Source organism: Peromyscus leucopus, chromosome 4, assembly GCF_004664715.2.
Source record: "Peromyscus leucopus breed LL Stock chromosome 4, UCI_PerLeu_2.1, whole genome shotgun sequence".
Classification (NCBI taxonomy): Eukaryota; Metazoa; Chordata; class Mammalia; order Rodentia; family Cricetidae; genus Peromyscus; species Peromyscus leucopus.
The window spans coordinates 115990368-116000186 of record NC_051066.1 but is presented as its reverse complement, the minus strand read 5'-3'; the positions used below and the strand labels follow the sequence as shown (position 1 = coordinate 116000186).

The 9819-nt window shown below is 41.5% G+C and overlaps 1 pseudogene; it reads right to left on the bottom strand.

Moving 5' to 3' along the window:
- Positions 1 to 4533: 4533 nt before the first annotated feature.
- Positions 4534 to 6075, bottom strand: LOC114702981 (annotated as a pseudogene).
- Positions 6076 to 9819: the final 3744 nt, after the last annotated feature.

Here is a 9819-nt window from a genome sequence, read left to right as displayed (position 1 = left end):
TTTGAACTCACAGCAGCTGTGGTTATTTTCACAAGTCTGGCAAAAATCTCTCAACATTCTGTGATGGGTAGGGTTCATGAGCTGTGGTACATAGTGGTTGCCAGGGAAGGAGTGTAATTTTCTTCAGTAGTGTAGCCACTGGTAAGTTGCCCATACTTCAATAAATAACCTTTGCTAACACAAACAACCCTCATTAACCTTTCTCTCTTTCTCCCTCCTCCCCTCTCCTGTCTCTTTCCCCTCTCACACACATACAAATAAAAGGACATGAAAATAGGAGTGGACCTTGTCAAAAAGAAGAAAAGGTTTATCAGGGGAAGGGGACAAGAGAAGAATGTGGAATGAAAAATGGCCAAAACACATTATATACACATAAATTTGTCAAAGAATACAAAAATTACAGGAAAAAAAGGAATGTCTCATTCTGATTTGGTCTTGGGAAATGTCATAGGTAAAGCATTAGCAAACAGCCACATAGAGCACTTCAAGCCTTCTTCCAATGGACACATGTTTCTGTTGAGGTCCCTAGTTGGCCCCCCTCAGGTCTGTTATAGGCTTCAAAATCCAGGGTATTTGTGTTCTAGGCTAACCTGAGTTCACTGGCAGGAGTAAACATGATATAGATCAGATACTGGACCTGTCCTATCTGTCTTGGGCTACTGCAGGCACAAAACTTGTGTGGAAATCTGATGAGACCCCATCAGTCTCTGTCCTCCTGCTAATGGCCATGGTGCTTGAGCTCTACTTCTCCCTCCTAGGACCCTGTTCCTCCTCAGCTCAGTGTATTGCTGACAACACGGCCCTGCCCTCTACTGGCTCCTTTTGATTGCTTTGGCTTTTGTTGTTGTTAATAAAAACATTTATTATTTTTAATTTTATACAGAACAGCGTGAAGTCTGCATCATGACTTAACAGTTCCCCCAGGGGGTTACAGTGTGTCCATCTCAACAGTGTGGTGCTGGGGTTTGGTTTCCACACAAACACAGGCAGGAGTTTGGGGGTAAGAAGGGGGCACAACAGGAGTGTATCTCAACCCTTTCTCAAAGAAAAGGCAGTGGGACACTGAGTCACTAAAGTTGGTACAAATGGGGCTGCTAAAATAAACACCGTACTGTGAGCTCTTATGTAAGGAAAGAGCAAAAGAAAGACATTGATAAATAAAGGGACATGTCTGCTGTGGGATGTTCTGTAGGCAAATGTGTTGCTCTGATTGATCAATAAATAAAACACTGATTGGCCAGTGGCTAGGCAGGAAGTATAGGCGGGACTAACAGAGAGGAGAAAAGAAAGAACAGGAAGGCAGAAGGAGTCACTGCCAGCCGCTGCCAGGACAAGCAGCATGTGAAGATACCGGTAAGCCACAAGCCATGTGGCAAGGTATAGATTTATGGAAATGGATTAATTTAAGCTATAAGAACAGTTAGCAAGAAGCCTGCCACGGCCATACAGTTTGTAAGCAGTATAAGTCTCTGTGTTTATTTGGTTGGGTCTGAGCAGCTGTGGGACTGGTGGGTGACAAAGATTTGTCCTGACCGTGGGCAAGGCAGGAAAACTCTAGCTAAAAATGGCACCCAATGAGTTGGCAAGAGTTTCCACCTAAAACCTGAGAAAAGATTCTAAAATGGAGAAAAGATTCTAAAAACAGCTTCCTAATTGTCTCTCCCAAATGAGCGCCAGCTGCCAGTTTGAGCTGCTTGACCTGTAGTATGGCGGGAATGAGGCCTCTGCAAGTGGCACCTTAAGCTGCATGGTGGATTTAGCCTTTGCTAGTACAAAATAAAAAAAGAGGTTTCTGGGCTACACGCTGCTTGGATAAAACCATCGACCCATTATAGCTCCCAGAGCTGGCGGTAAATGTACCACCGCCATGTTGGGAAGCTGAGGTGGGCGGAGCCAGCAGCCATAGTGCCGTTTCAGTCTTACAAATGCTGCAGTTTAAGCAATAGATACACAGTAAGACAGATTCAGATGTAATAGTTTACAATGTATGTAAAATATACGTAGGCTTGAAAGAGACGAAAAAGGTGATATATACAGATATATAAACAAATACATAGTTTAAAAAACAGTCTTTAAAGAGACAATAAAATTAATATAAAAAATAAGCCACGTAAAGATGAATATTTTACAGAGAATCTGGATTGTGTTGTCTTTGGGATTTTTAACTGCAGAAAAACATTTGATCATAAAAGACGTTGAGTTAAACCAATATGTATATTTTAAAGATACCTTGACTTCAAAATTTGGATGTAAGGATGTGTTGCTTTGGAAAGGAGGCTCTGCTTTTGTTCCCACAGAAAGCTAGAGGCTATGGATTTGTTCCAGATTAAGATACATCAGGTTTGACCAGCCAAGACCCCCTGAAAGGTCTCCGATGACACCATGGCCCAGATGATCCAACATCCAGAATGGTTTGAAGGCAACTGGCTCAGACAATACAGCCTCATAGACTATTCCATAATCCTAAAATTTTCTTTGTGTCCCCATAAGATACAGCGCCCCCCCTCCAGCAGGAAGTAGTAAGAGAAGCTACACCCAAATTCTCAAATTATATATAATTTTACTTTGTTAAGGTTAAAACCTTCCATTTTGAAGAAAAGGGGGGGAGTGCTGTGGGATGTTCTGTATGGCAAATGTGTTGCTCTGATTGGTCAATAAATAAAACACTGATTGGCCAGTGGCTAGGCAGGAAGTATAGGCGGGACTAACAGAGAGGAGAAAAGAAAGAACAAGAAGGCAGAAGGAGTCACTGCCAGCCGCGCCAGGACAAGCAGCATGTGAAGATGCCAGTAAGCCATGAGCCACGTGGCAAGGTATAGATTTATGGAAATGGATTAATTTAAGCTATAAGAACAGTTAGCAAGAAGCCTGCCACAGCCATACAGTTTGTAAGCAATATAAGTCTCTGTGTTTACTTGGTTGGGTCTGAGTGGCTATGGGACTGGCGGGTGACAAAGATTTGTCCTGTCTGTGGGCAAGGCAGGAAAACTCTAGCTACACATGTCCTTGATGCAGGAGATGAGAAGGCTCACTCTTTTGAATGCCCTCAGCCTTATGTCCAGCTAATATTCGAAGGAAACTATGTCCAATCACAAATAATTTTTCTGTTCAAACAGGAAGACTAGAACCTCTGGGACCAGACTATGAAGAGGCTGGTCATTCCTGAGTTCTTGGTCTGTGTGCCAGAGCATGTTAACAGGTGAAAATAAGGTCAGAAGAGAGTGGCTTATGTTCCATGGAGGTAAAAAGCCTGGTTGACATTAAGTACTGATTAAGCCAAATTACTGGGAAGACCACAGGCCATAGACCTACTAGGAGGACCCTCTGCTAGGGCAGGGAGACCCAGAGCATCCTCAGCTAAGGCACAGCATGTATAGGAAGTCTGGAAGGAAGCATAACATTCCCAGACCTTATTTTTAATGGAATAATTTAAAAAGAAATAGCACCAGGCTGAGCTCCGGGAGTCCAGTCGAAGAGAGGGAAGAGAGATTATATGAGCAATGGGTATCAAGATCATGATGGGGAAACCTACAGAGACAACCAAACCAAACTAGTGGAAACTCATGAACTTAAATCAACAGCTGTGGAGCCTCCATGGGACTTGACTAGGACCTCTGCACAATCGAGAAAGTTGTGTAGCTTGATATGCTTAAGGGAATCCCTGGCAGTGGGGGCTGGATCTGTCCTTGGTGCATGAGTTGGCTTTTTGGAGCCCATCACCTATGGTGGAATACCTTGCATAGCCTTGATGTAGGGTATGTAGGGGCTTTGGACCTGCCTCAACTGATGTACCAGGCTTTGCTAACTCCCCACAGGAGGCCTTACCTTTTCAGAGGAGGGAATCAGGGGAATGGGTTGGGGCGGGGAGGTTGAGTGGGAGGAGGGATGAGAGGGGGATCTGTGGTTGGTGTGTAAAATGAATAAAAATTTTTTAATAAAGGGGAAAAAAGAGAAAAGCAAACCTAAGAGAGAGAGAGAGAGAATGAGAATGAGAATCAAATGCTGGGTACCTGTCACAATAAATACCATGCTATTTATGGTCACCTGATAACATAAAAATTTGCTAAAGCATTTCCAGGTAAATAGTAGATTTTGCTACAGGTGCTTGTGCACACAGGAAGGGCATGAGGGTTTGACACAGCTGAAATCCAACATGATTCCTATGGAAACAACAGGGACCTGGGCCTGGCCCTGGCCTCTGTGGTTTAGAAGGCTCGTGGAGTAGAAGCAAAAGCTTCTCAGAATAACTGAGCTTTTCTGTTTTGACCTAAAGAAGAGGAGCCATACTCTCTGGAGATGGTGGGTAGCCAGATCTAACTTGACCACATGCATTAGTCCTGGTCGTCCTACAGTTGGTAAGCAACACATCAGGTAGGGGAAGTGAGCTGCTGAACAAAGACGGGGTCGCTTTTCATCTTACTGAATTTATATTTTAATTTCAAATGTATTTTCAGCGCCTCAGCTACAGTGTAATCTTAAATTTTAAAGGCCCCTGAGACAAAATTATACTTTACTTTTAAGCCTCCACATTTTTTATAGTTTCCCCAAATCTCCCATTGTACCCTGACTAGAGTCTACAAACTTCATCAGACCATCTGTGCTCATGGACTTGGGCCTTTGTAGAGGGAAGCCTAGAGCTCTGCTCCAGATTGAGTGTGCCAGCACACCCAGTGCTCTCGACACTCTGAACGGGACTGTGTAACATCATCTCCATCATGCCATAGTACAGGAGCAACACCCCACTGTGAGCATCTATGTTGGGCCAAGGATTCTTGGCCTTCCCTTGCTTTAAGAGGACATTGGGCACAATCTTGGACAGCTGGACAACCAGTTTTAACACAGGCAGGTGTTTCAGAACAACCTCTCTCAGACAGGGATATCGTGGATCAGTCTTCCTTAGTACTGTATGACCATATCCTGGGACAACCCATCCTGAGTTGATATATTCCAGATGTAGTCTTGTAACTTCTCATGGACACATCTTTGTCAACTCCTTCTGTAGCTGTGTTAGCCAGAGCAGCACTTCCTGATTTGCTAGTCTATATAGAAGCCCATTCATAGCTGCTGCAAAGGAAAGGTAAGGGTCTGAAAGGGCACTATCCGCACTTGTTACCACCCTCATGGTCACTGTGGATGATGAGGTACAAACACATAAGCTTGGTGAACTGAACATCAGTATAGCCTAACATGTTAGTAAAAATGTGGGATCAATTCAGTTTAGAGTCAGTGGTCCCAGTGCTACTGCCTTCCTGGTAAAGATTCCAGTAGATCTTTGCTGCAGCACATGGTAGCTGTGCAGTTGGGTCCATACAGTATTTATAAATCAACTCCCACCTTCATTCAGTTGATTCCTTCTGCATATGCCTGGGCAAAGTCACTTTCACTGTTGAGGGCTATGATGGCTGCACTGAGCTGAGACATGGGGTGCAGATTGTCCAGCATGGTGACCACATGAGAAGGCAGAGCTGCTTTTTATTGCCCATTCTTGTGAGAGCCAAGATACCTGTTCTGCTGTTGGCAGTTACCAGCAGCCAAAATAAGCCTTCAAATAGGGATTCTTCCCCACCCTTAACCTTAGGCATCAGTTTCTGGCATTCAGGGATACTATGACCTCTGAAACAGATTCCCTCATCAGGATCAAGAACTGATGTTTCCTATACAAGTTCTTTCGTGCCTCTTGTGCCACCATACGTCATGTCTACAGTAATTTGACCCACCACTTCTTCCCATGTTGCTGTCTGAGGCTTTAATTCTGGCCTGTTCCTTCAGTATCAGCACTGGAAGAAGCTCTGGCATACTGGGCAGTAATGACAGGGCAGGATGAATTCATTCTTGCTTGGATGAGTAGAGATATGGCAGGCAAACTCTGGGACCTGGCAGGAAGGGAACAAAGGGAAACTGCAGCTAGAACAGGAGAGGCACCATTGTAATGGAGACTGTGCCAACCAACCATGGATAAGTTTGAAAGTCCTGTTTTTTATAATTAATTGTTTTGTATTGCAAAACAAAGTTCTTTCCTTACATGAGAATAAGATTTTTTTTAAACTTTATTTTATGTGCATTGGTGTTTTGCCATTGGTGTCAGGTCCCTTGGAACTGGAGTTACAGACAGTTGTGAGCTGTCATGTGGGTGTTGGGAATTGAATCCAGGTCCTCTGGAAGAGCAGGCAATGCTCTTAACCACTGAGCCATTCTCCAGCCCAAAGTATTTTCTTATTCCTGGAATTATAAAAAGAATACAGTGATATATATATATATATATATATATATATATATATATATATATATATACTTAAAATACAGACAAAAAAGAAAATAAAATTTCTTCATAACCTTACCACTGAGAAATAATCACATCAAATAACATTCCTCTCACTTTCTCTTTTCCTTTTGTTTTACAGTGTGTTTATTTGTTTTGTTCTGGTTTTTGTTTGTTTGTTTGACAGGGTCTTGGTGTATGGGCATGCTGACCTAGGCCTTGGGGTCCTCTTGTCTCAGCTTCTTGAGGCTTGAGATTATGAGTATGTACCATGGTACCCAGAATTTTTTAAGGAAATATCATTATTAGTGCATATATTTGGAAAAAAAACAATATCAAATCTTTTGTGATTGATACATTTTTGTGTTATACACAGAATTTCTCCAAGAGGAGATTATCATTCCTGCTATTTTCTGATGGTCTAGATGGGATGGAGACCATCGTCATTCATCCCCTAGATGACTATCACTAAAGATTTTACAAATCTATAGGTAGGCTTTGTGGTGATATATTGTGTATCCTAATAAAATTTACCCAAAGACCAGAGGACAGAACAAGCCACTAAAACATAGAGGCCAGGCAGTGGTGGCACACACCTTTAATTCCAGTACAGGAAAGCACACATGCCTTTAATCCCAGGAAGCAATGGCTGGGTGGAGAAAGGTATATAAGGCGTGAGGACTAAAGCCCTTTTCAGCTGGAGCCCTTCCAGCAGAAGCTTTTCAGGCTGTGTCATCCTAGAGGTAAGACATGGCAGTGGCTTGTTCTTTTGTCTCTCTGATCTTTCAGCATTTACCCCAATATCTGACATGGCAGTGGCTTGTTCTTTTGTCTCTCTGATCTTTCAGCATTTACCCCAATATCTGGCTCCAAATTTTTATTACAAGACCTTTTAAAACTCAAGCAATATCTGGCACCCAACTTTTGGGGCATGAATTCATGAAAAAGCCACAGACACAGGACTGAGCTACACATAGCTGTAATCTCCACCCTGCCTGGGCTGAGAGTCCCTACCCTGATGGCTAATTTTCTGTTGCAGCCTTTCTGTAGCAACCCCCCCCCAGGGCCAGGCTCCAAACACACTAGAATTAGCTGCTTTTTCACATCTTCCCCATACAAACAGTTGGCTCTCTAGTTTCTTCCCTTTGGCTTTCTTTGGGCCCTGTCCTTGGGCTGCCGCCACACTCTCAGCTGAATCATCATTGTCAGCAGATTTGGTGAGTCAATTAGGATTTCTTAAAGGGAAGAATTAGTAAAAGAAAAAAAAATTTTCCACATTAAAAAATAGGAAACATTTTTACAATGGAAGGCATTTGGTCTCTGACTATATATTAAAATGGTCTGAAAATGGAACAATTAAATGAGAGGATAATTAATGTTAATGGGATTTACATAATGTCAATTATAAATATTATTTGTTTGATCATTTCTGTTTTATCATTTAAAAAGTTGGTTAATATGAGTGCCAAGGTAAAAGTTTTAGAAAAACCTGTTAAAGCAGATCATAGAGCTATTCACACCCCGACAGAAGAATTTAAAGGAGAACCAATCTCAACATTGCATTATAAAGTTACAGAGAAAGAGCATAAGGCTTTCAAACAGCCATCCTTAATCTATCATGTAACCTTAAGGAACTACCCAGTGATAGATATCCTCAATGCTGTGTAAGAGCTGACTGTACTCCTGTGCAAATGTTAGATCTGACGAGATTCAAAGAAGCAATAATCACATATGGCACCTACTCATCTTTTGTGAAGTAGATGTTAAACTTGTGGTCAACTTGTAATAGAATTATCCTCAAGTCTGGGAAGATTTTGTTACAGCAGTCTTAGAGGCTGACCCTCAATTACAATGGAGGACCTGGTGGAAAGATGAGGCTAAGACCATTGAACAATGGAGCAGTGCTAGAGGTATGGAAATTTCCCAAGAGGCTAAGACCATTGAACAATGGAGTATGGCTAGAGGTATGGAAATTTCCCAAGATTAACTTTTTGGAGAAGGTGATTATGCTGGTATACAAAGACAACCTTTATATGATATCATACCCTTGCTTTATGCTGAATGGCAGCCTTGAATGCTTGGGAAAATTGAAGAAGTAGGAAAGAAAATTGAGTCATTTACTAAAGTTATACAAGACCCAAAAGAAACTTCACTGATTTCTTACAAAGACTGACTTCAGCAGTAAATAGAATAAAAAATTCAGAAGCTAGACAGGTAATAATTGAATATCTGGCTTTTGAAAATGCTAAAACACAATGTAAAAGGCTAATTAGGCCATTAAAGGCAAGATCAGCACCCATGGAGGAATGGATCTGAGATACAATAAATATTGAATCTCATGACCATGATGATACTTGGGTAGGAGAAGAGATTTCCAGAGGTTTGAAGAAAAATAGTAATTGCAGTAAACAAAGTCACCTAAAAAGGGACTGTAAATAGGGCATTCCTAGAAACAATGGTTTTCAAGGAATAATCCCAGTAGAATGCCCCTCCCATCTAGTTTATGCAGAAGGTGTGGTAAAGGCAGACATTGGACTAATGAATATAGACCATCAGCAGACAGTCAAGGTAGTCCTTTGCCATCAAGAAACTCCCTGAGGGGCCTTTCACAGGCCCCCATGTCAAATTCAGTTCAGTCCTTTCATATCACCATGGAAGAAACTCCTTCCCAGAGCAATGGCTAATGCCTATTGTAAAAAACCATACTTCTCAGGGTGATTGAACAGTAATAGAAGAGGGAACAAAAAATTCAGGAGAAACCATAAAGTGAATTTTTTGGCAAACTTCTATAAAGGAATAAAGACTAAAATTAAAAATATGAACAAAGGAGGTGTAGCTGGAGAATTTCTCTCCAGCTCCTGCCAAGTTCCGCCAGTCCCGGAGCCCACTTATAAAATAAGCACACAGACTCTTACATTATTTAAACTGCTTGGCCATTAGCTCAGCCTATCATTGTCTAGCTCTTACTCTTATATTTAGCCCATTTCTATTAATATATACTTTGCCACGTGGTTCATGGCTTACTGGTACCTTACATCTTCCTTATCCTGGTGGCGGCTCCAGGCGATCTCCCGCTCTGCCTTCCTGTTCCCTGTAGCATCTGTTCTTATTAAAATCAAATGAGCGAGTTTTTTCTGGTAATCGAGATACAAACACAGCTTTCCTCGCTGATCTCACTTTTTTTCCTGACTCTGATTCATGGAATGGTTCAGTAATTACTGCTCAAAGCTGAATGCTAACCACATGTTTACCAGCAAATGTTAACAGCAAAATCTTCTGTTTCTTTTTTTTTTTTTTTTTTTTTTTTTTCTGGATTGTGTTCTTTTTTTTTTGTGTTGATCACAGAGATCAGGGATTTTATTTGGATGCTGTTAAGGTTGATGCACATTTTTGCTTTGTATTAGTGTGTTGTTTCTACCATATTTATTAGTATTTTTTGGAAAAATAAACATTTTTTTTTTTCTTTTTTTAGTTAAAAGGGAGATTTATTAAGTGGCGTAACTTACAAATGAAGGGATAGTTAGGTTGTGGGTTCTGGGAAAGACACAGCGCAGTCCGGT